Below are 25,326 nucleotides of genomic sequence, written 5' to 3'. Positions count from 1 at the left end.
TTGGGGGTGGGGTGATACATAGTAACTCCTTTAACCCCTTCCGCATGTAACATTTTGTTACACTAACTCACTTGAATGGCTGATGGCAGTGGTTTCTTTTTTACTACCTGGTGACATGTATCTGCAGGCTGATACCTCAGCTGCAGTACATCACCTAATGGTGAACATTTTCACAAAATGGCCCCTGTCATCTTTTTTTGCCATTTCTTGTCAGTTAGTTTCCTCTAGGCTTTTACTCTGTTGTTTGAATCAGGTTTGAGTCCTTTGTGTGTTTTGCCTTTGGTGGGCTTCAGCCCTGAAGGCCACCCAGGCTACAGTGTGCCTGTAAAGCCAGGAAGTGAGGGAGGGTGCCAAACCTTTCCCTGTCCTTTGTCTCTAGGCGTGCCTGAGTGAAACCAGTTTAATTGTCTGGCTGGCTGTCGTGAAGGACAGCCACCCTGCTGTGTGATTGACAGGCTAGGGCTGTGAATGAATGGGAACTTGCACAAAAAGCGAGGTTTTTGGGACTAGAGGCAGAGTTGACCACTGGAGGACAACATTCGAAGCAGAAGATGTGAGAAGACGCCAGCAGCACCCTCCTGGACTGCAAAGTGCCAGGTGAAGCCATGCAGCTGTGCTGACCCTGTTTTCGGATCAACAGTGAAGACCCGTATGGGACGACTTCATCCCTTTGGCTGATAGGACCAGCCAGCCTTAAGACAAACTCTATTTGTCGCAACCCCCTCTCCCTGACTTGCTGTGACTCTCCAAGGCTGCAGAATTCCAATACCCAGGGTACGTCGACCATCTGTGAGTGCATTGTTTTAAGAAGTGCGAATCCAGCCAAAACCCTTGAGGAGTTTACAGAAACAGGAAATGAACATCCAGAGTCCCCTCACCAGAGTCCAGGACCAAGGGATCAAGGAACTTCCAACCAGAGCTGTTCGTTCTTCTTTTGCACTGAAAAAAAGGCGGCAAAACCACAAAGAGCTGCTGAATCATGTGGAATCCATTGCTGCCGAGTCCCTCTTTCGAGTGCTGCTGCAGGAGCCCGCCATACGTTCTCCCTTATGTCACCACGACCAAGGACCAGGAACAAGGCTCTGCTGCACTACAACCAGAAGGCATCCAGCTGGAACATATTCTTCAGTTCACAGGTACTGTGGGTCTTCGGGTACATTACCCTTTTGCTATTTGGAGTGCTTCCTACCTTTGGGAGTGCTACTTAACCCTACTCTGAGTGGACCTCAACTCATTTGCGCTGGCCGTGCAGCATGTGCTTCCTCAGGGTGACTTCTCTTGAGTTGCTGTGATTTCCTTTTGAACTACTGACTATTTAAGACCATTTTTCTAAGAAGAAGAGCATCAGAACTTTGACTTTGGCTGTCCTGGCTCCCTAAAGGCCACCTTCTGAATCTTTTGGCTTTGGCAGTGCGTGTTCCCTTACAGGTGTTAATTGTTGAACACTCTTAATGCTGGGATAAAAGACCGCATGCATCCTTTTGGGAGAATCTAACTGTTTTAGAGAATACCAGTATGTTCTAATGTAACCCTAACTTTTCCCTCCTTAATAACTGAATACTGCAAAGGTGATACAAAATAAGTGTTATACGGGCCTCAAATGACATCACCCTTGGTGCTGGAAAACATGTAACATATGAATGTATTACTCACCTGCTTTATTGTTCACTTTTTTAATTGAATCCTAATTTGGGATTAATGTTACTGCTAGTTACTGCTTTTTAAATAATGCTTTATATATCTTTTTGTATAAATAAATACATATTTATATATAATTTTAAGTGTGTAAGTGTTTACTTGGATACCTGTATTTACTGATTTCATTGTACAGCTCTACAGCTCACATTACTCCTCCTAAAATAAGCCTGGCTGCTAAGGCACGCTACCAGCGTGTGTAGTACAGGACTATATTAAAAAGTGGGTTACCTAATACCAAGAGATAAGCCTTGGGTAGTCCCACACCAGTTGGACTGCACTAATTCTCACCTAACATACGGTAAGATGGGGGGGTCGTCATTAAGCTCCTGTTTAAAATGGCAGTTTCCAAGTGGTGAATATACACTTGATTATCCTTCAAAGTTGTGACTAGCATGGGGGGGGTACAACCAGCGGCGGTCACAGCTGGTGCTGAGAAAGTGGGCAGTCAAGAGGCAGAGGAAGTCAGCAAAGTGGGTGAAACAGCCACTTTGATGGTAGAAGTACGGCCTGTGGGCACCTTAGTGGAATTGATAGTATAGTCTGGGGTAAGCTAGTGGACGGCATTATCTATAAGGCTGCTACCCATTCCACCAGAGAAGTACATATGTGTTGTGTTGATCTTGGGAGCTGAAGATGTAATATGAGCAATAGAGTTGCAAGCAGCACCAGCTTTTTTTTATCATTGGGTGTTCTTGGATGGCTAAGTAGATAGGAGGACCCCGCTTCCGCACAAGGTACCGTGTCAACCGGCAAGCTTAGCGTGTTCATTGGTGTAGCCGAGGAGGAGTTCTCTTCTGTGGAATAATGAGAGGAATATGTGGATGATACCAGTGTCTGTCCACCCTCTGCCATTCTGCCTGACGACGTAACGGTGACGCGCTTTGCGTGCTGCACACGCGCCAGCTGCACTGCTGAAGCGCCACTTCAGATTGGTGTCAGAGGTTTGTATGTGGCAAGGAGGGAGCTGCACAAATGGGGTACAGCTTCCAAGCAGCCACCACTTGCCAAATGGAAACAAAAGAAGCACAGGTGAGTTCCCTGATTTCCACCCACGAAGTAAAGGACCAAAGCAAGAGTCTGCACTTTGTTGGACATAATGGTCATATTCTACACGAAAATTGTGTTTGTAGTACTACTCTTAATGGTGATTATTTGTGTAAATTAAGACATTTCAGTGAACATGTCACATGTATATGTGGTACATTTCTTGACTATATGTGTAATGCTTGAAATGTTGGGCACATTCCGTGGTGGTTTGTGGGCACTTGACACTGATTGGAGAGCATTTTTTTATTCTGAAATTAGCCATTGATTGAGTAAATATTTTTATTAATGTGCGATCATTGAGGAATTAAGTATGTTGTTCAATTTCGCTGAGAATCTTTTAGAAATGGCATGCACAGACTACCGTCCAGAAACGTTTGGGCCCTGGTACTTAATAATTTACAAATCAAACAGATCGGTCTTTCCCAAAGTCTTCTGTGATCTTTTTCTTCCAAGTACTTTCACGGTGAGTGCCTCTGTCTTTGCCTGTCGGTCACTCGATCTCTCTTGCGCTTCCCTGCCTTGTCTCTACTTGCTTCTAGCAGAGAACTTGGTGTTCTCGGTTGACTGCCCCCGAGTCCTCCATCAAGTGCCAATTGCGAAATCTGGCACGCATCCAAACATTAAGTAAGTCTTTAACGTGGCAGGCGATATAATGAGGTGTACAGGCGGAGCAGGCGCCCTGAAGAGAGAGTCCATATGGAACTAAGGTGAGTGAAAGTGAGCAGGCCCTGGGCAAGTGGGCTCAGGGCAGTCAGAGGAATTGGGCAGGACTTTAGCAGGCTGGGTGTGAGGGAGCGTGCCGGTCTGAGCAGGCAGACCCCAAAGGGAGTGTGACGTTATGGCACATCACTGGTCATTAAGGCTCAGGTGGGATAGGACTGCTAGGAAAATGGACAGAGTTCTCCTTTTACGGGCACCATATTAAGCTTCACTTACACAGTAAAGACCGAGGACAGGGGGCAAATCACACATTTGGGGGATCCGGCCTGCTTTGAATACAATCAAAGAACCTTTTGGGAACAGCCGAATGACTGCGGATCCATGGTTTTATGCTAATCACATAATGCACAATGAGCGTGATGCTCTTATTTATTTATTTTTCTACAGCACTTACACTGACATGTTTGCAACATTGAGCATATCTATTGATTCGGGCAGTCTCAGAATTTGGATGTGAGGAAACGATGCTTGTAACATCCAGCGCTCCAGTGTGGCCCAGGGCCGATCCGGAGACAATAGTTCCTTCCCCAGTGCACGCTCTTAGCAGAGTCTCAGGGTAAGGATGGCTCTGCACATGCTCAGTTCCTAATGCACAGGCATCCCAAGAACATGATCTATATAAGATTATGAATTTCAATGGCTGATTCAGATACTGTCCATATAGCAGGCATGGCTTGCGCTCAGTGCTATTTTCATGGCACCAGTATTGTTTGATGGGATGATATGATATGATATGGCATTTATAACGCGCCAATACACAAGTGTTTCAATTGTCGACGTGGCAAGGTAGGGGGGACAGAGGGAAGACAGAGAAAACGATCTTACTAGGCCAGGTGAAATTGAGATCCCGCAGGTGCAGGGTAGTGTTAGTGTAGGTATCTTGTCGGGCTCAGAATATGTGTCTTCTCTGACTGTACCTGGTGTCGAAATCTGACACGGTGGCTGCAGGAACGCATCCTACTCACCATTAAGATTTTTGCTATAAAAGAACACCATTGCTTAATGGGAAGGTGGCTGTTTATTTCTACACATGTATTCCATTGGTTACACGCTCTCTGCCGCTGCCTCTGCTTTAATACCCTATAATTTTAGGCTATTTTGTTTAGTTCAGTGGTTCCTCTGCGTGACGTGCCACTGCCGCCTGCGTCTTTCTCACCTGCAGTGGCGGCTGGTGACTTTGAAAGCTGGTGGGGCGTACATTTCCATGTCCGAATTTGGGAGCTAGCCCACACCACATCAATTGGGGGTGTGGTGGGATTCTCCCCCGCAAAAATCTTTGAAAAATGTCTTCAATTTACTGTCCAAACCCACAGAAATATGACATAAAAAGCATTAGGTTTTACATCCGAATGGTGGTACATTATTTGTATGTGTGCAAGTGTGATGGTGTATTTTACAGCAGCTTGTATTGAGAATAGCTGCTACTATCGTGTGTGCATAAAGAAACAAATTATATAAATAACCACTAATACTGTAAACATATCATTTTGTCATGCTGTTACTGGCATTCATGTGCGTTTATCCTATTACTAAGGTGGGATGTCAGGCATTTCCTAAAAGGGGAGAAACTAAGCTAAAATATTACTTGTTTACCACTTAATTAAAACAACATTTGTTTTCAGTGTAACTGCTAGGTCCCCTGACTGAAATACTAATGTGGACAAGTGGGTACATTGAAAATATAGTAGTACCAGACTCACCAGACTGTATTGTATTTGTACAGTTAGGGGGAAATTGGCATGTGAGGAGGGACAGAAAGCTTGTAGGTGTTGATTGATTATTTACCCACCCATTGACTGCCCATGGGCAAGCTAATCCCTATGGCCATTCCCACCCACTTCCTGCCCTGCCCCGTGCAGAATACATCCTCCTGAGAGCTCTTGGAGCTAGCTTCATTAAGCATTACCATCAAACTTTGTGCTCGAAGTGCCTGCCAGTGTTTTTTCAAAGAAGTCTTCTGAGCGTTAATGACGTAATAGGAGCTCTAAAAGCACTACTGGTGTTATAAAAATGTCTTCACCAGGTCTGCCTTCAGGTACTTGATTTAGAAGCACTATTTGTCATTCGCCTGTTGAAAACAAGCATTGGCAAAGCCAACAGTTTTGGATTGTCTATAAGTATTTGGCAGTTACCTGGGCACTGCTATTAGAATCCCATGTACTTGCAACATTTTGCGCCTACTTCCATCAGCGGGCGGTTAATGCTACTATGAAAGTGCCTGGCTCGTGTCTTTCCCATGCCTACATAAAAGCCCAAACTGCTTGTTTTTAAAAGAAATTAAGACTGCTCATGATACATTGCTCCCAGGTTATCAGGCTGCAAGCAGATGTTGGCAATTGCAGCTTCACGCCATCGAATTGTGCTCCCCCCACAGTTTCATGTTCCCTTATGGTGAGAAGTGCCTTACAGGAGGACCCACTAGTTCACATGCTGGCAAACTTTATAAGAATCAACAAATGAATAGGAGCCAGCAGCTCACCTAAAGTAAAGCAGCTTCAGGTGCCCAGCAACCAAAACATAAGAAACAATAAATGCACGAGGCTGGTCCGCAAAGCGGTGTATTCAATTTTGCTTGAAGACGTGAACACTATTTTGGAGCCAGGACGAAAGTGCCTCCTTCAATGAAAGCTCAGGTGACACACACGACCTAGAATGTTGGAACGCAGGGATAGTGCAAACAATGCTTTGTTCCAGGGACCTGATGCATTCACTTTGGCATTAGTGTGCTGCGTATCAGAGCAAATAAAACACGAATGCGCTGAATTTATTTATGGACACGGCACTGGCGGGGAACCCACTGGGAGAGGTTGGACTCGTGGGAAAGAGAAAAAAATAGGGATGGAAAGAGTGCAATAAGCCAAAGAAGTTTTTATGGGAGGGCAAAAGGGGCACCTGCCCAGGGCCCCCAGCTTGGAGGGGGCGCCCACAAGGCTAGCGGATCTGAAGAAGTAAGATTCCATTGTTCACCAGTCTTAAATAGCACACGTCAGGATATTTTATGGGGTGCTGCTGAGGCTCTAAACCCATTGCTTTTCTGTTTTGGCAAGTGCATTCTGCCTTGATCAATTCACCATGTATTGCTTTCTGTCTTCACTGTGGTATACATAGTTTGTGTGTTCCTTATGGCACAACTCTGTAGCATTCTTTCCTTCCTGTGGGAATTATGTTGATCATGTGCAATAGGCAATGGTGAAATGCATAATGATAAATTGAGTGCCACAATGGTTCAGAAGTTAGATCAGTGTGCAAAGCACCGATTGCAGAGATATGTGTTCATAAGCAAAATTAGAATATCACATTCCAGCAAGGCTGGCAGAGCCTTTCCTATGTCTGAAGTTTATGAAGCTGACTGCATATGTACTTGGTTTTGCAGAACAACATCTGCTATTATCAGCAATGCACCTGTACCAGATAAGGGTTGCTATAAAAACTAACATATTCCCTGTATGGTGAAGGTCTAGAAATTGGTTTGTTCAGATGGGGTGTTTTAAAACCTAGGCAATCGCCTCCAACGATGGCATAAACTGTTAGTCCAAGAGGTGAATAAGTATCCAAATTCAAGACTATGGAACAACGGTGTTCATGTTTGTATCCTGGATTTGCCAGCAGACGATACAGTGATCCTGGTCAAATCATCTAATATCTTACATTACTGTGCTGTCTTCTGTGAGGTTTGCCTTCTTGCATGCTGCTGGTATCGTTTAGCCCATTACTTGATCTTTCTTCTTATGTAGGCCATTTGGGTGGAAGGGTTGGTAGACAGAAGAGAGTGGACCATATGTTGCAGACCTCAGGCAAGCATATTTTAAGGTCTGCTTGTTTGACACAAAAAAAGGTTTGCTTTTTGTCAAAAGTCAAAGCTTTTTATGCACGTTTATAAATGAAAATGTCACAAGCCATTGTTTTGGAAGTATTTAAAGCTTTAAAATACAAAAGACAAACCCAGATTAAATTGGTTAAATCACATCGATTGCTATGCTGGTTCTTATATACTTCCCTTGATGATGCAGAGAATGAAGGTAGAATCATTCCTATTTTGCATAACACCATTCTATAATATTTTGTTTAAAAATGGTCATGTTTGGTAATGTGATTTGTGTACTCGCCAAGTCCGCTTCTTAATAAAATGAGATTGTTTTAGTTAATGGTCAGAACTGGAAAATAAAGTCTTCAAATGCAGAAATGGCAGAGTTGGCACAAATCCCAGCTTCACCTCTTCACCCCTTAACCAATATGTGATCCTGGGCATCGCATTTAATCTTGTATTGCCTAACCTCTCAAAATTGCCAGTCCCTAAACCTTTCAAAATGTTCAGCCTTTCAGAGTGATTTCCTTCTCATGGTATATTCCTCATAAAAGCCTTATTCATGGTTTCACTGTCTTAATAGTGAGCATATTTATATCGCACACCACAGGCATTTGTTCCTTTGATATCTAATGGCAACGCTATTTGAAAACCATATCCCACTTCTAATCTCAGTCTGTCTGGATAAAGACACCTTCCTGGTAGCCTCTAATCTGCCTCCACTACAGAGGCGTAGCCAGGATTGTCTAGCAAGTGGGGCCTGAAGCTAATATAGTTGGGTCCACAACAGTGAAATTAACATATGTAAATGCCCACACAGTGCTGCTGAGTGGGCATTTACAGATTTTGGGTGGGCCTTGCCCGCTCAGGCCCTACCCTGTCTATGGCTCTGCTCCACTATCCATGCTATGGTATGTGTAGCGTCCTCCTTCCTTCCAATTGGGGGTCTCTATCCATCTATGAGCACTTTTGCATTCTGTGAAGCAGCTAGTGTGAGTTCTCTGTCTATTATAGGTTACATGTACCTTTTACATATGGTCCTGCATTAATACTACATCTACCTTCCTGGATGTTATTGATAAAAAGTATCCTGTTAGAGCAAGAATGAAGAGGGAAAGCGGACTTAAAGGGAGTAAACGTGCTTATTATGCTGCAAGACAGCGTATCAACCTATAGGATGTCAGTGCGACGGGTGGGGGGCACGACCAGTATTCTTGATCCCTTAATTGGTTTGGTGGAGGTGGGGGCCAAAGATGTCCGTGCCCATGGCCTCAAATCTAATAAGGATGGCCCTGCAATAAGCAAGGAATATAACAGAAGGAGACGGGGTAGACTGATGGATGGACTAGAGAGCAGGGGAAACGTTACTATAACTTTGTTCCACTACACCTTAATACTTCATTGCCCTTTCACACACACACACACACACACACTGCTTGCACAGCTACTCAAGCATGCCCATACCTAGAACACACACACATTGCATAACAAAGTGAAAAAACAGGGAGCGAGAGTTGCGAGCTAAGGATGCTTGAGGCCAGCTATATGGCGCGTCCCTCACTGCACAGTATTTTGAAAACCGTGTAGTGGAGTCTACCGTGTCGGTGACCCATGAGGAACAACAAGCCGTGACAGCTTGCTCGCTCGCTCCACCAGAGACAGTATTCATATAAATTATATTCCAGACTAAAGTCTTTATAAAATACTTTAGTCTGGAATATAATTTTGTTCAAAGTAATGGGGTACAGTGGCCCCCTGCTGCCTCTGCACCGCCTAACCTACTCCAGCCACCTCAAGGGCCATCTCCAGAACCCAGTGATTAACCTTCTTGATGGCGTAAGTACGGGACTCAGAGAACCTATGATGTGTACTGCCACATCAGGATGATTCAATCATGCTTCCATATAGCAGGCCAGGCGGGGTAGGCCCTGAATCGATGCAGCCTGAATCGACACTCCGGCAAGGCTCTCCTTTCTCACCCTGGCCAGGCTATGCAGGGCCTACCAGGCCTCACCTAGAGATGGTGTAATCTCGAGTCGTCCTCATACAAGAAAACTAGGCCCTGGATTTCACTTCACTGGGCAGGGTTCGAGGCGGCCCTGGAGCTGCCTGTCCTGGGGATTGCAGCCAGGCCACTCAGTGCTACCTGCAACAGCAAGTTAAATTTAACTTAAATGTTTACTTACCAGCGGACAGCGGTGGCAGTCCAGGCATCCTGGAGCTGGCAAATAGCCGGCCTGCTGTTCTCTGGGCAACTCCAACACCTCCATCAGAGCAGAATCGTTCTCATGACAAGTGAAGGTGGCCGTGCGGCACGCACGCAGGCACGCATCATGCTCCCATCTGTTAAGGATTCCAGTTGGGCGTCACACACTGGACCAGGACACTTGGTCTTATCCTGATATGTGGTGCTCAATAGGAATACTTTTTCTTTAATTTCAATGAATTCAAATTGAGCAGATACCCAACCCGTCTCACACCCCCTTTTACATATACCCTGGGTCTCAATGGACCATGAACCAGACGGTTGGTGAAAATACAATATTTATTTATTTGAAAGTTCACAAAAATCACACAAATTTTAATAGTGGGCAGCAATCACCAATGGGGTGATAATGACGATGGGAATGGAAGCAATGCACTTGGTTAACCTTCTAATAGAACATATCCAAAGCACAATTTAATGGGAGCACTTTTTGAATTCGGATAGATAGCCCCCAAGTTAAGGCTTCCCCCTGCAATGTTCCCTCAACCCACAAATAACCATATTCTGAGTGGATAGAAAGAAGCAGCAGGTAGTCAGGGATAAGAGGCAGCGAACAGAATCAAAATCCTTCCCTCACAAAATCAGAGGGAAAAACAGATTTTAAACCCTTTGTAATAGCATGAAATGACACTCAGAAATTGACAAATAAATAATGAATGTGCTGTTAAATCTTTGAGACAAATGCGACTTCTCAAGACAACAGTAATGCATAAACCCTAGCAATCAAAGGCAAGGGATCAACAAGAAGCATACAATTAAAAAACAGGTGGAAATTAGAACATGCTGCAGCCGAATGACACTTTGGAAAGTTGCAATTTTCTCAATTCCCATTTAAAATGACACAAACAAATTTAAGGAAAAGCGGGTGAAGTACTTGAATTCTCAATGCGGTTTTTGAGCTGGGGGATAGATATATATCACACGGGCAATATAGAGGTGAAAATAGGTCTCTAGCTTGGGAATTGAGAGAGATTTGGAAGGTAGAGTGAGGTTTGCTTTTAGGAAAATATAGCAGTGAAAAAGAGGAAATCGGTTTTAAAAGTGAAAGGCAAATTTTACTTGAACTAGATTTAATGGCTAAGAAAAGAGGAACACCACCCGTAAATATCAAAGTTACGCTGCAGCTATAACCCTTCACGCAGTGGACCACTTTCCTTTAGGGAAAATGTATTTATTTAATCAAAATATCGCTGATGACTTATGATCTATGCGGAACAAAAGGAAAACAGGAAAATGGCGCTAACGCTGGGAAATTCAATGACAGGGTGCATGGAGAATTCTAACAGTTTTAACAAGTTACCAGGGTAGGGAGAGGATTGTTTAGAGAGTGGAACAAAGACAAACGGGTCAAGATGGGATAGACTCTGTGTTATGGGATGTGGGATACCCACAGTCTACGCTTGTGTTTCGGAATTTTGGAACAGTCAACAGGGTTCTTGTCACTGCACCGCTCGGGTCACTAGGTAGCAGACTCTCCTGGCAAAAGACAGCTGGGCAAAGGTCTGGTCACTGGATGGCAAGTACAGCTGAGCAATTCGGGTCACTGGAGGGCACAGGTAGTGGACAAGCCGGTCTGGTCTCAGGATGTTAAGGTACCACAGCCTTTCCCCTTTTTAATGGGATTTTCTTAATCTAGGCCTTTGCTGGGATGGTCAGCAATGCTTTAGCCTTTCAGTGGAGTCTGGAAACAGCTATGTTTTAGCTTGGCAGTGGGATCTGGAGTATGGCAAGATGAATGTGGAAGATCAGGAACTCAGGCGCAGGAAATTCAGGAGCGAGTCCGTAGAGTCCTGTCAGGGACTCCTATTTATAATGCATAGTGACCTCATAGCCTATATGGTGGGGCAGGCTTAGCTAAGCATGCCTCTAAACAACTGGATTGGACAATCAATGTTGGTTGCCTCCTCTAGGATGTGACTTTAGGGGTTGTACTATATGATGTACAAAGCCTTCCCACAGTCCTTTTTGCCAAAATCCAATTTTGCCACAAATGGTACATTTATACAGTTGAAGTCTCTTAACAATTTACATAAACAGGTTACATATTTTATGCAGACAATTCCAGTCCAATCCTCCAGTTTGTGAGACATTGTTTCACCCTTCTACCAGTTGTTTGCGCTTTTCAGTGGGAATTATATTACTTAACATCTATAACTTTATACATGGGTGTGGATTCTCATTAGGCATGTAATTATTACAATTCGCAATGGCATCATGGATACTTTCCTTATAATACCCAATTCTCTGCCATTTCTCTTCCCAAGGGGTCAGCGAATGCTACAATGTCTTAAATTATAAACCACAAAATCACATTTGAACGGTGACATTTTCACATTTTTGTAAATTCATGCTGCAGAGATAAAAGTCTTCAAAGTTTATTTATAAAATAGTATCTGGAAACAGAGGCTGTATTGTTCCCCATATTTGGGCATAGCTTCCCAAGCTACCCCCTCAGTCCAAGGTTGTCACAGAAATGTTCTTTGAAGCTTCTGGTGGAAATCACAAGGAGGTGTGAATTTTCACTTTTCACTTTAGTATCCCTCAATTGTTTTTCTTCTTTAGTTCGCAAAACCCATTTTCACACATGTGGAGCAAATGTTGATGGGATTTATCTTTCAAATTAGTTTTTTTCCATCTGCCTTGCCAATATTGTTTTGCAGCCCTAGTTAGTTTCTGGTAGGCAGCAGTATGTGCTTGGCAAGATGGTGCAGCCATCTTTTTGTCGCTGCAAAACGTAGTTTTGAGGCCATGATGCTCACAGGAGCCAGCGCAGCCATTTTGCTATTGACTGCAGATGCGCAGCTTGGTGATGTGAGGAAGTACCTCTGAGTGGGTAAATATATCCCACAAATTCCCCCGACTCTTCTGAGACTCCGAGTCGAGGGAGAGTTGGGCAATCTGGGATTCATCAGGCGGGCAAAACATGGTTTATCAGGTATGAGTCCTTCCATCATCAGGGAGCGGTGTGCCACAATCCTCTCGCGGTCTCTCATTGGAGCGTGGGACGACACCCACATCTTTCTCTTGGCTCTTCCTTTATGGTGTTGAGCGACACCCCCAGACTTTCTTAGATATTTCCTTTCCTAGGCCCCAGGGAGGTTCTCCTTGGTAGTGAAGGTGCAACCAGTACGAATCTATGAAATAAACACAAACCAGTTACTACAATTTCCCACTAACTGCACCCCCCGGAAGGATGACAGCAGTGGGACACACATGCATTCAATAATGACAATTGATATTGAAGAAGAATACTCCCTGTTACATAATTATACTTAGAAATCCATCTGTTCCCTTCTGATTCTTCTTTGTTTTATTCTCATGCTTCAGATGTCTACTCTATTTGATTTTTTCTGGGCTCCGCAATTTGTTGCAAAGTGTGCTTAGGGTGACAACTTTTTCGCTGATTAATATGGACCCATTTCTCTTCTGTCAGTTCTCCTTTGGGGATGCGGATTCTGTAGGTGACAGGTGACATTTTATGTACAATTTCTAAAGGCCCCCGCCAGCTTGGTAAAAATGTACGCTCTTTGGTCTGGTTCCTTTGGAAATTGTACAAGTAGACCCTGTCTACTACTTAGTATTCCTTTTTGGTTGCTTTTAAATCCTATTGAGTCTTCATACCCTCTGCAGATCTTTCCAGATTCTGCTGAGCATACGCAAAGGCATGTTGAAGGTGTTTTCTTAGATTCTAAACATACTCATGAGTTGTGGAGGTGTTTATCAGTGTCTGCTCTTGTGTTCTATAGAGCAGATGCTGAGGTAGCACCATCCTCATCTAGTCATCAGCCCAAATGGAGACATCTTAGTTGCAGAAAAAGTTGTAGATCTGCTGGCCATCAGAACAAGCAGTAATCGGATGTCCCAACTTGGCCCAGAATCTGCCAAAAACTTTTTTTAAATGCTCACAATTGTTTTATTGTACCTCTCAACTCCCCCACTACAGGAATGCCGGTACACAATGTGAAGTTTCCTTTTTACCCCAAGTATCTCCCACATCTTCGCCGGTAAAGTGACTATCTCGGTCAGACTCAATACTTTGGGGTAGGCCAAAACGTGAGAAGATGGAGTTGATCATCACTGCAACTGCTGTTTCTGCCTTGCAATTTGGGACCGGGAGACATTCCAACCATTTGGTAAACAAGCATGTTACTGTTAACATGTGCTTGTTCCCCCTAGTGGAGCAAATCAAGGGCCTGATTAAATATACTTGTAAATCTGACCAAGGCAGTGTCATCCCCCTCTTCCGGAGGGGAGCTCTGTGTGTGAGTGGAGTTGGCTGAAATTTTGCACACACAAGACACCCCTCCAAGTATTGGTCGAGGTCCTGCCCCATGTGTGGCCAGTATGCAACCTCCCACAAGATTTCTAAAGTAGTGTGAAACCCCTGATGACCGGCTGTGGCCGCGTCATGGGCGTGACTAAGCATCAGGCTTCGGAATGAGGTAGGGACCACCCACTGGTCACAGCTAGATATGGATCGTTTTACCAACACACCGTCTTGGATTCAGAACATTTTGGGCCACTTCATCAACACTCTGAGGTCCTCTTTCCCAATGTAATCGGTATCCGTCAGGGGAAAGTTCTCAGGATCCTCAATGTGTTGGTAAAATTTCCCAATAATCGGATCCCCTTTTTGTGACATGATTAAATCAGCATCTGTGGTCTCCTTACTCCACTGGGCAGTTTGGAGTTCATTGTGAGCATTTGTCTGGGACCTAGTGATAGCAGTGACATGGATTTCCCCCAACAAGGACTCGATCTCAAGGAGATCCCCCTGGATGTCTCAGGTTTTGGCCAACTGATCAGATAGGTCATTTCCAGTTTTGTCTGCCCCCTCTATTCTGGAATGACCCTTGATCTTCTTCCAATAGATGATCATCCCACTAGAGGTGACCAGATCATCAACATTTTGGATTAGCTTGCCATGTTTGAGAGGTTTGTTATTAGCACATAGAATGCCTCTGGTTTTCCAAATAACCAGGTGCTCCACAAAACAGTTCTGGAAATAATCTGAGTCATGATTATGACCAGTTCGTGGAGTTGGAGTTGGATGGCAGTGATGAAAGCCTGATGAAATGCCATCAACTCTGCCACCTGACTACTACGGGGACCGATTTTGTACCCAGCGGAGGGTTTTGGAGCATCATTCACCCATGCATTCCCAACGCCGGCCGCCAGATCCTTTTCCCCATTGTTGTCAACATGGTAGGAGCACCCATCAACATAAACTGTGGTCATTCCCTCGTACTTGTCTTCTTCATAGACTTTGTGCAGGCAATTCAGGTATGCCTCCATGTTGTCCTGGATTTTAAGCCTTTCGTCCTCGAGACGGTTTTCACTGGCACAATCATGCAAGTCAGCCAGACCTTGCGCGAGGGGTCTCTTCTTGTTTTGGCCATATCTGACCTCCACAGGAAAGCCTTGCATTGACAGAATCCAAGAGGTAATTCTGGAATTACTCACATTTCTGGCTTGATTCTGTCACTTCGGAGGTATTGCAAAGGCTGCTGTGGAGTCTCCATTATGATGTGTTGCCCCTGGATGAACGGGCAGTAATTTTTCAATGTCCACACAGTTGCCAGGAGTGCCTTCTAACAATTGTTGAATTTCTCCTCCACAGAGGATAAAGTCTTGCTTGAGTAGGAGATGACTTTATTGACCTTGTCATGCTTTTGATATAATATTGCTGTCAAGCATGTATTCAAGAACCCTGTCTCCAAGAAGAACTCCTTGTTTTTGACAGGGTAAGCTAGACAAGGCGCTTGTGAGAGGCTTCTTTTGAGTTGCATTACTGCCTCGGCTTGTTCTGGACCCCATTCCCACTTGACCCCCCCCCTTCAACAGATGTATCAGGGGTCTTGTGATCTCTGCATAATCCTCAATGAACTTCCTACTGTAATTAGTCAGTCCAAGGAGGCTTCTTAGCTCACGCAGAGTTGTGGGGTCTTTAGTTTTAGGAGTGCTTCCACTTTCTTCTCCTGGGGACAGAGACCCTCAGGCGTTATCCCATGCCCCAAGAAGTTGACACAGGATCTGCACCACTGCGCAATTTGAAAGGACAGTTTTGCTCCGGCAACCCTCAACTTGGTCAGAACATAACGGATTTCCGCTATATGTTCCTCCACAGTTACGCTTTTTATCAGGACATTATCCACATAGGCCAGGTTACCCCTTTCACCCAAGTCGGGCAGGGCCTTATGTAGGAAGATGTTGAATTTGTTGCCAGAGTTTATGTATCCAAAGGGAGTCCAGGTCCATGTGTACTGCTGCCCCTCCGAAGGAAAAGGCCAGCTTGTATTTGTCCTCCCTACTGACGGACACGGTCCAGTACCCATTGGTCAGGTCAATAGCAGTGTATACCTTTGACCCCTGGATCTGGGCCAGCCCCTGGTCAGTGTAGGGGAGAGGCCATCAAGACGTGTGGATCCATTTATTTAGCTCCCCAAGGTCTGCACAGAGTCTCAATTGGCCATTTGGTTTTAAAATCTCCAGCACCGGATTATTAAAAGTGCTGTGGACTGGACGAATTATCCCACGGGACTTAAGGTTTTTGATTATTTCCGTCAGGGTCTCCATGGATGCGGAAAGCAAACGATATTCCTTCACAAACACTGGAGTCATTCCAGGGTCCGTGGGAATTGATGTAGTATGGGTTTCAGTGCGACCACAGTCATACGAGTCCACCGCAAAGAGATTCTGAAAATCTAAGAACACCTGTTTCAACTTTTGCTTTTGCTCTGGAGTCTCACAGGCATCAGCTAGGTTGACCCGCTCTTCAACCATTTCACTGAAGCTTGGAAAGACTTCCGGTTTTGCTATCTCAGCAGCCTCCTGAAGCTGGGTGGAGAGGTCTCTGGTTAGAGTATTGACCTGGACAGAGGGTTTCAGGTAGGAGAGGCAGTCATTGTGGACCTGGAATATCACCTCATCCTGCCTGATGTCACAGGTCACCTCTTCCTCACCGTAAGGGCAGGAGGAATACACCAGGTAATTCCCCCCTTGCCGGGTGAAGATCCTGTCTGGTGGTAAGTCATTGTCACTGTCATTGTCCAAACAGTCATTGGGATTGGTCCTATCAGTTCATTTCCTAGATCCATGGAAAAAAGTTGGTCATCAACCGACATTCCAATATAATGGTGCCTTCGCCCAGAGTGATACTCCTGAGGTCGCTGTTATCCACCAATATTGGAATGGTGATGTGTTCTGTATTGACTAATGGGGTTGGGTTTAACCCCAGTCCCTGCTGTTGGAAATGGGCACTGAGGTGTATATGCGTCAGGATTTTGCAGTTTCTGTCCTCTTTTAATTTTTAATTCAAGTGGGAATGGTCGTGTCCGTCCTGGGATGGTGACCTCCTCTCCAATTTGAACTTCAACCGCATAAGGCAGCAATTGGGCTGACAGAAATGCTTTTTCTGAATCATCAAAGTCCATGGCATTTCCCCCTAGTCGGGACCAAGCTTTGTAATTGATCAGGTCCAAATTAATGGCAAACCGATTGAGAATGTCACTGCCTAAATAAAATGCAGCAGGGACATCTCACACAACCCAACAATTATGTTCTATGCTTTTGTTACCTATAGAAATTTTGAGCATACACCTACTAGGCAGGAAATGTTTGGAATTGGGAGTTTCCAGGCCATTGCCCACTTATCAATCAATTTAAATGTGGGAATGGCTGGATCTTTTGGGAGCTTCCTGAACGTGGCTTCGCTGATGAAGCTCTTACCGTTGTTCACGCACACTTGGGCGAGAACAGACTCCTTCCCCTCATTTAACTGAATAGGGATGGGCCACTGTTCTCTAATTTTCTGAATTGCAACTAAACTTTGAGCTGGTTTCTCATCACTTTTGACTATAGGATTGGGGTTTTCAGATTGCAAATCAGCATAGAATGTCAGAGTATTTCTTTCCAGTGAGGAATGCCACTTAAAACTGGAAGGAAGGTTGATTTTCAAGAATAGAGAGGAGTTCCCATCACCAGTTTGCTGTCCTATTACTGTCAGGTCAGGTATTTGATGTTCTGGAAATGAAACTCAATATGATCAGTGCTCAACCATATGGCATGTGCCATTTAAACTAACATGGTTGACACTCTGTTTACAATTTTATTGGCCTGTTAGTGTGAGTCCAGAGGACCTTGTTCACACAGTCTATTAGGGGGGGACAACATGCGCAGGATGTCATTCCCTAGTAGACAGGGTGTAGCCTCTGGAGTCACGACTATGACTGGGTGTTTCACTTTGTGTCGTCCAGTCTTTATTTCCAAATCCGCTCTCCCCTTGACAGGAATTTCATTCCTGTTGAAATTCTGGAGTTGTCCAGGAAGAGGGGTGAAAGGGATCTGGTATCTCTCCCCCTTCCTGAAATCAGCTGCTCAAAGGCCTTTTTTGACAGAAGAGTGGCTTGGGATACAATGTCCACCAGCGCTGAAAATGTACATTGCCCTTGGACTGGGGCATACAATCTACCCTCCTTCTCCTCAAGTGGGCAAAGGTAATGTGCATTTTGGACAAGCTGGGTGGTCAATTTCTTTATTTTGGACTCTGACACAGGGGTAGTTTGGGCATAATTATGTGTTGGAGTTTGGGAATCTGAAAGCAAAATTTCACATTCTGATATTTGGGGAGTTTCGGGCGCCTTCTTTTCTGATTCTGTCCTGCCCCCCAACCCCTTTTTTGGAGGCAGTCACCAGAATTGATTCGGGAAGTTGGGAATCCTCTTTTAATATTTCATTCTCTGGATGCTCATTTGGGGTTCAATGACGGGCGATTCTGAATCTGCCCCCATATCCACCCAGTCTTCATTTAGATCTCTTGGGACCCATTTTTCTTTGGGAGGAGTTCCCCCATCCCTTAAGGAGAAGATGGTTTTCCCAGAATCCTCTGAGGATTCTTCCCCTTCAAACTGGAGGACACTAACTTCCTCCACATAATGGGCCTTTTTGTTGTCTTTATTTCTCCTACCCACCCTCTGTTCCCTTGGTTGCAGATTTTCTGGGGCAGGAGATTTTTGTTCCGGTTCCTGGGTGTCCAGGTTCTTTTCATGAGTGAGGAAGGAAGCTTCCTCTAGGGCTTTACACCCCTCTTTCCCCGGTGCCTCCTTCTCTGGAACCGGCGAGTTGTCAGGGTTCTCTCCCCATCATTGTTCTGGGGTTCCAGACGCTTGGTTTATATGGTTCTGAGCCGCCATGTTCATCTGAGGGTTCTGTTGAGCCCTCAACATGCAACCCGGATCCTGGGTAAGGATCTGGACCTGGCGCTCCAGTTGGGACACTTGTTCCGGCAGGTACGGGGGTCTCTGTTCAAATCTAGGTGGATAACGGGAAGGGTAACTATCCCTTCTCCCGTAGTACCCTGGATATTGTGAATTTTGCTAACCCTCCACCCTTGGCCTCCCCTGTCCCGGATTGGGTTGTCTGGTTTCCTGAAAGTGGCGAAAGAAAGGAGGGTTGTCCTGCAGGTTGTCCTGCAGGTTGGGGTTTTGTGGGTACCGGGGAAAGAATCTTAACCCAGGTCTAGGTCTAAAATGGGGGCAACCTTCACCTCTGCTTGTTGGCTGGCTTGGGTTTTTGGTCTGATTTTTGTTTTCTGGAGGTTTTTGGACTTCATAAATGCGTGTCGCCTGCTCTATGACCCAGTGTAGAGATCTTTTATCGTGGAATTCCCTCACCAGCTGGGTCATGATATACTTTCGGAGTGCATGAAAGAAGGTAGTTATAAACTCCCTGCTACCCGTGTCCCTTTGGAGGTAATGATTCTGCAGATCTGATTCCCTAACCTTCTCCTCATAGGAGGTTTCCTGGTCAGAGGCATCAGCCTTTATATTTTTGTACCAGTATAGGGACGCCCTTCTATCAATTTCTGGGGGACGCTGACCTGTCAGCTCCATTATGCTTGGCCTTTTTAGTTCTGATGGCCTCATGGTTTCCGGCTCATGTGAACCGGTAGCCATGAAGTCAACAGTGCACAAAGTGCTAAATGGGTTTGAGTCCCTTAGTACAGAGGTCATCATACTATGATCAGGGGTTGCCCTGTCCCTCTCTACCTGTTCGGGGTCCCTCCAGTTGGTATTAGGTCTAGAATACTCTTTCTCCAACCTTGCTAGTTTTTCCTTCTCAGCCCCTATCTCTTGATAATAGGCAAAGATATGAGCTTTTTGCTCAGCTATTAGGGTTTCACTGCCCTCTATGACCCACTCTTGATCTGCCACTTGTTTGTGGAGTCCATCATTCTCCTCACAGAGGGCCTTGTTGTCTCTCTGTGCTTCCTGTATGGTTTGGGAACAATGAAACAATTTGTGTTGCAGGAGATGAACCTCATTTTTCTGCACATTTAGAGCCTTTAAGGCCTGCTCTAGCTCGAGTTCCATTTGTGCCCTATGCCCCATTACTATATCACACTCTTCTTTTATACCAGTCAGTCCTTGAAGGTCTGACTCCCTTCTCTCCAGATTGATTTTTAAACTGCACATTTCCTGACACAGGGCCTCTTTCTCCTGATACAGGGTGCCCCTTTGTTCAGCCAGGTCATCTCTTTGTTGATTGATGGCATTTAGTTTTTGGCTCTCTTTGGCAAATTCTGATTGAGAGTGGAGGTCTCTCGTAATTAATGTATTATTTTCCTCTTCCACTTTCTCAATCTGCTTTTGTAACACGATTATTTGTTCTGAGCAAACTTTATTTAATTTTAGTTGTTGATTTAATTTCCGTTGACTCTCTTCCAAAAAGTCAACCTTATCTTGACACTCCATTCTTAAGGCATTTAATTGGACCTCTTGGTCTACATTATTTTGCTGTTGGAGAGCTAAGTCCTCTTTTCATTTTTTTTATATAATCTCCATATTCTGCCTCAGATCTTCTGCAATTTTTGTTCCGCTAATTTCAGTTCAGTCTGGATTTGAGCTAAAAGTTCAGATTGATTTTGCGCCAGAATGTATTTTCCTCATGCTTTTCCCTTATTACACCCATATTCAGATACATATAGGCCGCATTTCTAACAATTTTAATCTGCTCCTCTTTAATTTTTGGAGTCATGTATAACTTGCTGAAAGCTTGGTGTAATAGGCCACCATCCTGCCATGTATCCATGTCTGTCGCGGTGACCTGTTCTTCTAGCCATACTTTTTCATCTTGTTCTGGCCATTCCCCCCTGACAAATAGTTTGTGCAGAAGGTGCTCCCTAGCTATGTTGATCTCTACCGTGGCCTTTTTGAAAAGTGTTCTTTCTTTATTAATTTATTTATAGAAGGGTGATCTGTATTATATTGCTTTTTGTCTATTTTTAGACTTGATTTAGATTTAAATGTATACACAGGCCCGGTACTAGGATTTTTGATTTGGGGAGGCGCTTCTACAGTATAACCCAGTATTCCAACTACACAAAGTGTCACTACCTTGCAGGTTAGTCTGCTGCGTTTGGCTGTCACGGGTGAATAAACAAACTCAATCCCTGACTTGAGTCCCCAATTTGTTAAGGATTCCAATCGGGCATCTCACACTGGACCAGGACACTTGGTCTCAGCCTGGTAAGTGGTGCTCAATAGGAATACTTTTACTTTAATTTCAATGAATTCAAATTGAACCGATACCCGACCGGTCTCACACCCCCTTTTACAAATACCCCGGGGTCTCAATGGACCATGAACCAGGCCGGTTGGTGAAAATATAATATTTATTTATTTTGAAAGTTCACAAAAATCACACAAATTTTTATAGTGGGCAGCAATCACCAATGGAGTGATAATGACAAAGGGAATGGAAGCAATGCACTTGGTTAACCTTCTAATATAACATATCCAAAGCACAATTTAATGGGAGCACTTTTTGCATTCGGATAGATAGCCCCCAAGTTAAGGTTTTCCCCTGCAATATTCCCTCAACCCAAAAACAACCATATTCTGAGTGGATAGAAGGAAGCACAAAATCAGAGGGTAAAACCCTTTGTAATAGCTTGAAATGACACTCGGAAATTGACAAATCGATAATTAATGTACGGGTAAATCTTTGAGACAAATATGACTTCTCACGACAACAGTAATGCATAAACCCTAGCAATCACAAGGCAAGGGATCAACAAGAAGCATACAATTCAAAAACAAGTGGAAATTAGAACATGCTGCAGCCGAATGACACGTTGGAAAGTTGCAATTTTCTCAAATCCCGTTTAAAATGACACAAACGTATTTGAGGAAAAGCGGGTGAAGTACTTCCATTCTCAATGCAGTGCTTGGTCTGGGAAATATATATATATATATATATATATATATATATATATATATACATACATATATATATATATATACATACATATATATATATATATCACAGGGACAATATAGAGGGGAATATAGGTCTCTAGCTGGGGAATTGAGAGAGATTTGGAAGGTAGTGTGAGGTTCGTTTTTAGGAAAATACAGCAGTCAAAAAGAGGAAATCGGTTTTAAAAGTGAAAGGCAAATTTTACTTGAACTAGATTTAAAAGCTAAGAAAAGAGGAACGCCACCCGTGAATATCAAAGTTACACTGCAGCTATAACGCTTTACGCAGTGGACCAATTTTCTTTAGGGAAAATGTATTTATTTAATCAAAATATCGCGAATGACTTATGATCTACGTGGAACAAAAGGAAAATAGGAAAATGGCGCTAACGCTGGGAAATTCAATGATATGGTGCCCAGAGAATTCTGACAGTTTTACCAGGGTAGGAATATGATTGCTTAGAGAGTGGAACAAAGACAAACGGGTCAAGATGGGGTAGACTATGTGTTATGGGATGTGGGATACTCACAGTCCATGCTTGAGTTTGGGAATTTTGGAACAGTCAACAGGGTTCTGGTCACTGCACCGATCGTGTCACCAGGTAGTGGACTCTCCTGGCAAAAGACAGCTGGGCAAAGGTCTGGTCACCGGATGGCAAGTACAGCTGAGCAATTTGGGTCACTGGAGGGCACAGGTAGTGGAGAAGCTGGTCTGGTCTCAGGATGCCAAGGTACCATGGCCTTTCCCCTTTTTAATGGGATTTTCTTAATCTAGGTCTTTGCTGGGATGATCAGCAATGCTTTGGCCTTGCAGTGGAGTCTGGAAACAGCTATGCTTCAGCTTTGCAGTGGGATCTGGAGTCTGGAAAGATGAATGTGGAAGATCAGGAATGCAGGCGCAGGAAATTCAGGAGCGAGTCTCTAGAGTCCTGTCAGGGACTCTTACTATAATGCATAGTGACCTCAAAGACTATATGGCGGGGCAGTCTTAGCTAAGCATGCCTCTAAACAACTGGATTGGAAAATCAATGTTGATTGCCTCCTCTACGATGTGACTCAGTTTAGGGGTTGTACTTTACTATGTACAAAGCCTTCCCACAGTCTTTTTTACCAAAATCCAATTTTGCCACAAATGGTACATTTACACAGTTGAAGTCTCTTAACAATTTACATAAACAGGTTACATATTTTATGCAGACCATTCCAGTCCAATCCTCCAGTTTGTGAGACATTGTTTCACCCTTCTACCAGTTTTTTGCACTTTTCAGTGAGAATGATATTGCTTAAAATTCTATAACTTTATACATGGGTGTGGATTATCATTAGGCATGTAAGTATTACAATTTGCAATTGCATCATGGATACTTTCCTTATAATACCCAATTATATGCCATTTCTCTTCCCAAGGGGTCAGTGAATGCTACAATGTCTTAAATTATAAATCGTAAAATCACATTTAAACCGTGACATTATCACATTTTTGCAAAGTCCTTTGCAGAGATAAAAGTCTTCAAAGTTTATTTATAAAATAGTCTCTGGAACTAGATGGGCTGTATTGTTCTCCATATTTGGGCATAGCTTCCCAAGCTACCCCCTCAGTCCAAGGTTGTCACCAAAAATGTTCTTTGAAGCTTCTGGTGGAAATCACGAGAAGGTGTGAATTTTCACTTTGCACTTTAGTATCCTAGAATTCTATTGTACGAGGCTGGAGCACAGACAAGAGTCTGTCCAACCTAGCAATTATCACTTGGGTGTCCTGGAAGTTTCTGGTGGTTCCCTTTTGTTTCTGGTATCCTCTCATCAGAAACCTGTTTTGCGGCTGACATCCCCCCATGCAGCCACTGCAGTTTGGTATAATTTTATTTATTTTTGGCTCTGAATTGGAAGAAAACCTGCAGAATAGAACCATCTCATACATGTATCTTCACAGCACAATCCCTTTCACATTGCTAGGCAAAGAGAAGTTTTTGTTCAACATTGTACTTTTTAAAACAGGCGTTTATTTTCTTCTTTTGTTTGCAAAACCCAATTTGACACGTGTGGAGCAAATGTTGAAGGGATTTATCTTTCAAATTCATTTTTTTTCCATCTGCCTTGCCAATATTGTTTTGCAGCCCTAGTTAGTTTCTAGTAGGCAGCAGTTTTGCTTGAACCACAGATGCACTGAGACTGACATAGCCCAGAGCTGGAGTTTCTTTGAATTACTGATCCTTGACACTTTGTAACTCAAAAGTGAAGCTTTTCCCGTGCGGCAGAAACTTAAATTCCTTTGGGCCTTTTTCAGATTTAGCTTGACAAAGCCTGTCATTCAATGATCATGCTTGGTTTTGCCGAAGCACAATATGAATGTGGATAAGCATGGCAGGGTCTTATTAATAAAATATTGTGATAAGGAAGCAGAGTAAAAAGAGCATCAGAGCGGCATCATTTTTAAATGTGAATAATGCCCTTTTTCCATGGAACTTTGTGCTGGCAGCGAAGCACAGCTACCTTTTCACTCTATTTCTTTTGTATATGTAAGAACACACTAGCAGGCATCCTCACTGTGCACCCTTGTTCCATCCTGCCCAATATGTGCTTGGCAAGATGGTTCAGCCATCTTTTTGTCACTGCAAAACACAGTTTTGAGGCCATGGTGCTCACAGGAGCCAGCGCAGCCATTTTCTTGGTGACTGCATATGCACAGCTTGGTGATGTGGGAAGTTCTGCTGAGTGGGTAAATATATCCCACACATCACCCCACCCACACTGAAATGTTATTGGCTGGCAAACAGCCAAATACATTTCTGTTGCTATGTGCTCCTCCTGTAAGCAAGGTCAGAAATTACGAGATGAAGATCCATTGCGCTGTTTGCGTACATATTAATGCTGGCGGGGCCACCCCTCTAGCGCCCCACCAGCCTCCTAGTTTGATGGGGTTAAGTAAAGTGCATGGAGCTAGGAACTCCACGTACTTTACTGCAGAAAAGATCTGCGTAAAACAGGACGCGCCCCTGTGGCAGCCAGCTCATTAGACGAAGACAAAAGCAAGGTGAAGGGAACAACATAAACAGACAGTCGGAGAGTCTGTGTGGAGGCAGATATTTCTTTTTATGAATTGGTGCCTTGCTGCTCAAAGTCACAATGCAGCAGAACAGATCAGAACTTCTGAATCGGTTCTCTGCTGCACACAGCACAACTTGAAGTTGGGACACTCTTCCGTGTTGGTGTGGGGGTCCTGGATGGACATGCCCCCCCACCCTGTGAAAACGGCCGCCACTGATCACCTGTTACGGAAACAGAAGTCACTGGGGCATGGGAGTCTGGCCGTTGCTGTTTTCAATGATAGCATTCTGCCTTGGAATGCGCACTTTCTGGGAGGAGGGCTATGACTGACCCGGGCAAGAAGGCTGTAAGAGTGAGATGTTGGTTCTGACAGCCTGATTAAGGCGTGAAGTAGGGGAGAAGCTTGGGCAAGAGAATCTAAGGAGGAACCTGCAGCGGCAAACCGGAGGGAGCAAGAGACTGAGGGAATGGGGTTTGAGGCAAAGCAG

General features: G+C 44.2%; 1 protein-coding gene across 1 annotated transcript in view; it reads left to right on the top strand.

Moving 5' to 3' along the window:
• Nucleotides 1-3,424: 3,424 nt before the first annotated feature.
• LOC138567099 (solute carrier family 22 member 20-like) overlaps nucleotides 3,425-25,326 on the top strand; it is a 198,138-nt gene continuing 176,236 nt past the window's right edge. Inside the window, exon 1 of the mRNA XM_069644970.1 lies at nucleotides 3,425-3,452. The gene's annotated coding sequence lies outside the window, so the exon portion shown is untranslated. The remainder of the gene's footprint in view (nucleotides 3,453-25,326) is intronic.

Source organism: Ambystoma mexicanum, chromosome 2p (genome assembly GCF_040938575.1).
Source record: "Ambystoma mexicanum isolate Mex_15411 chromosome 2p, UKY_AmexF1_1, whole genome shotgun sequence".
Classification (NCBI taxonomy): domain Eukaryota; kingdom Metazoa; phylum Chordata; class Amphibia; order Caudata; family Ambystomatidae; genus Ambystoma; species Ambystoma mexicanum.
This window is presented reverse-complemented; position numbering and strand designations above follow the sequence as displayed.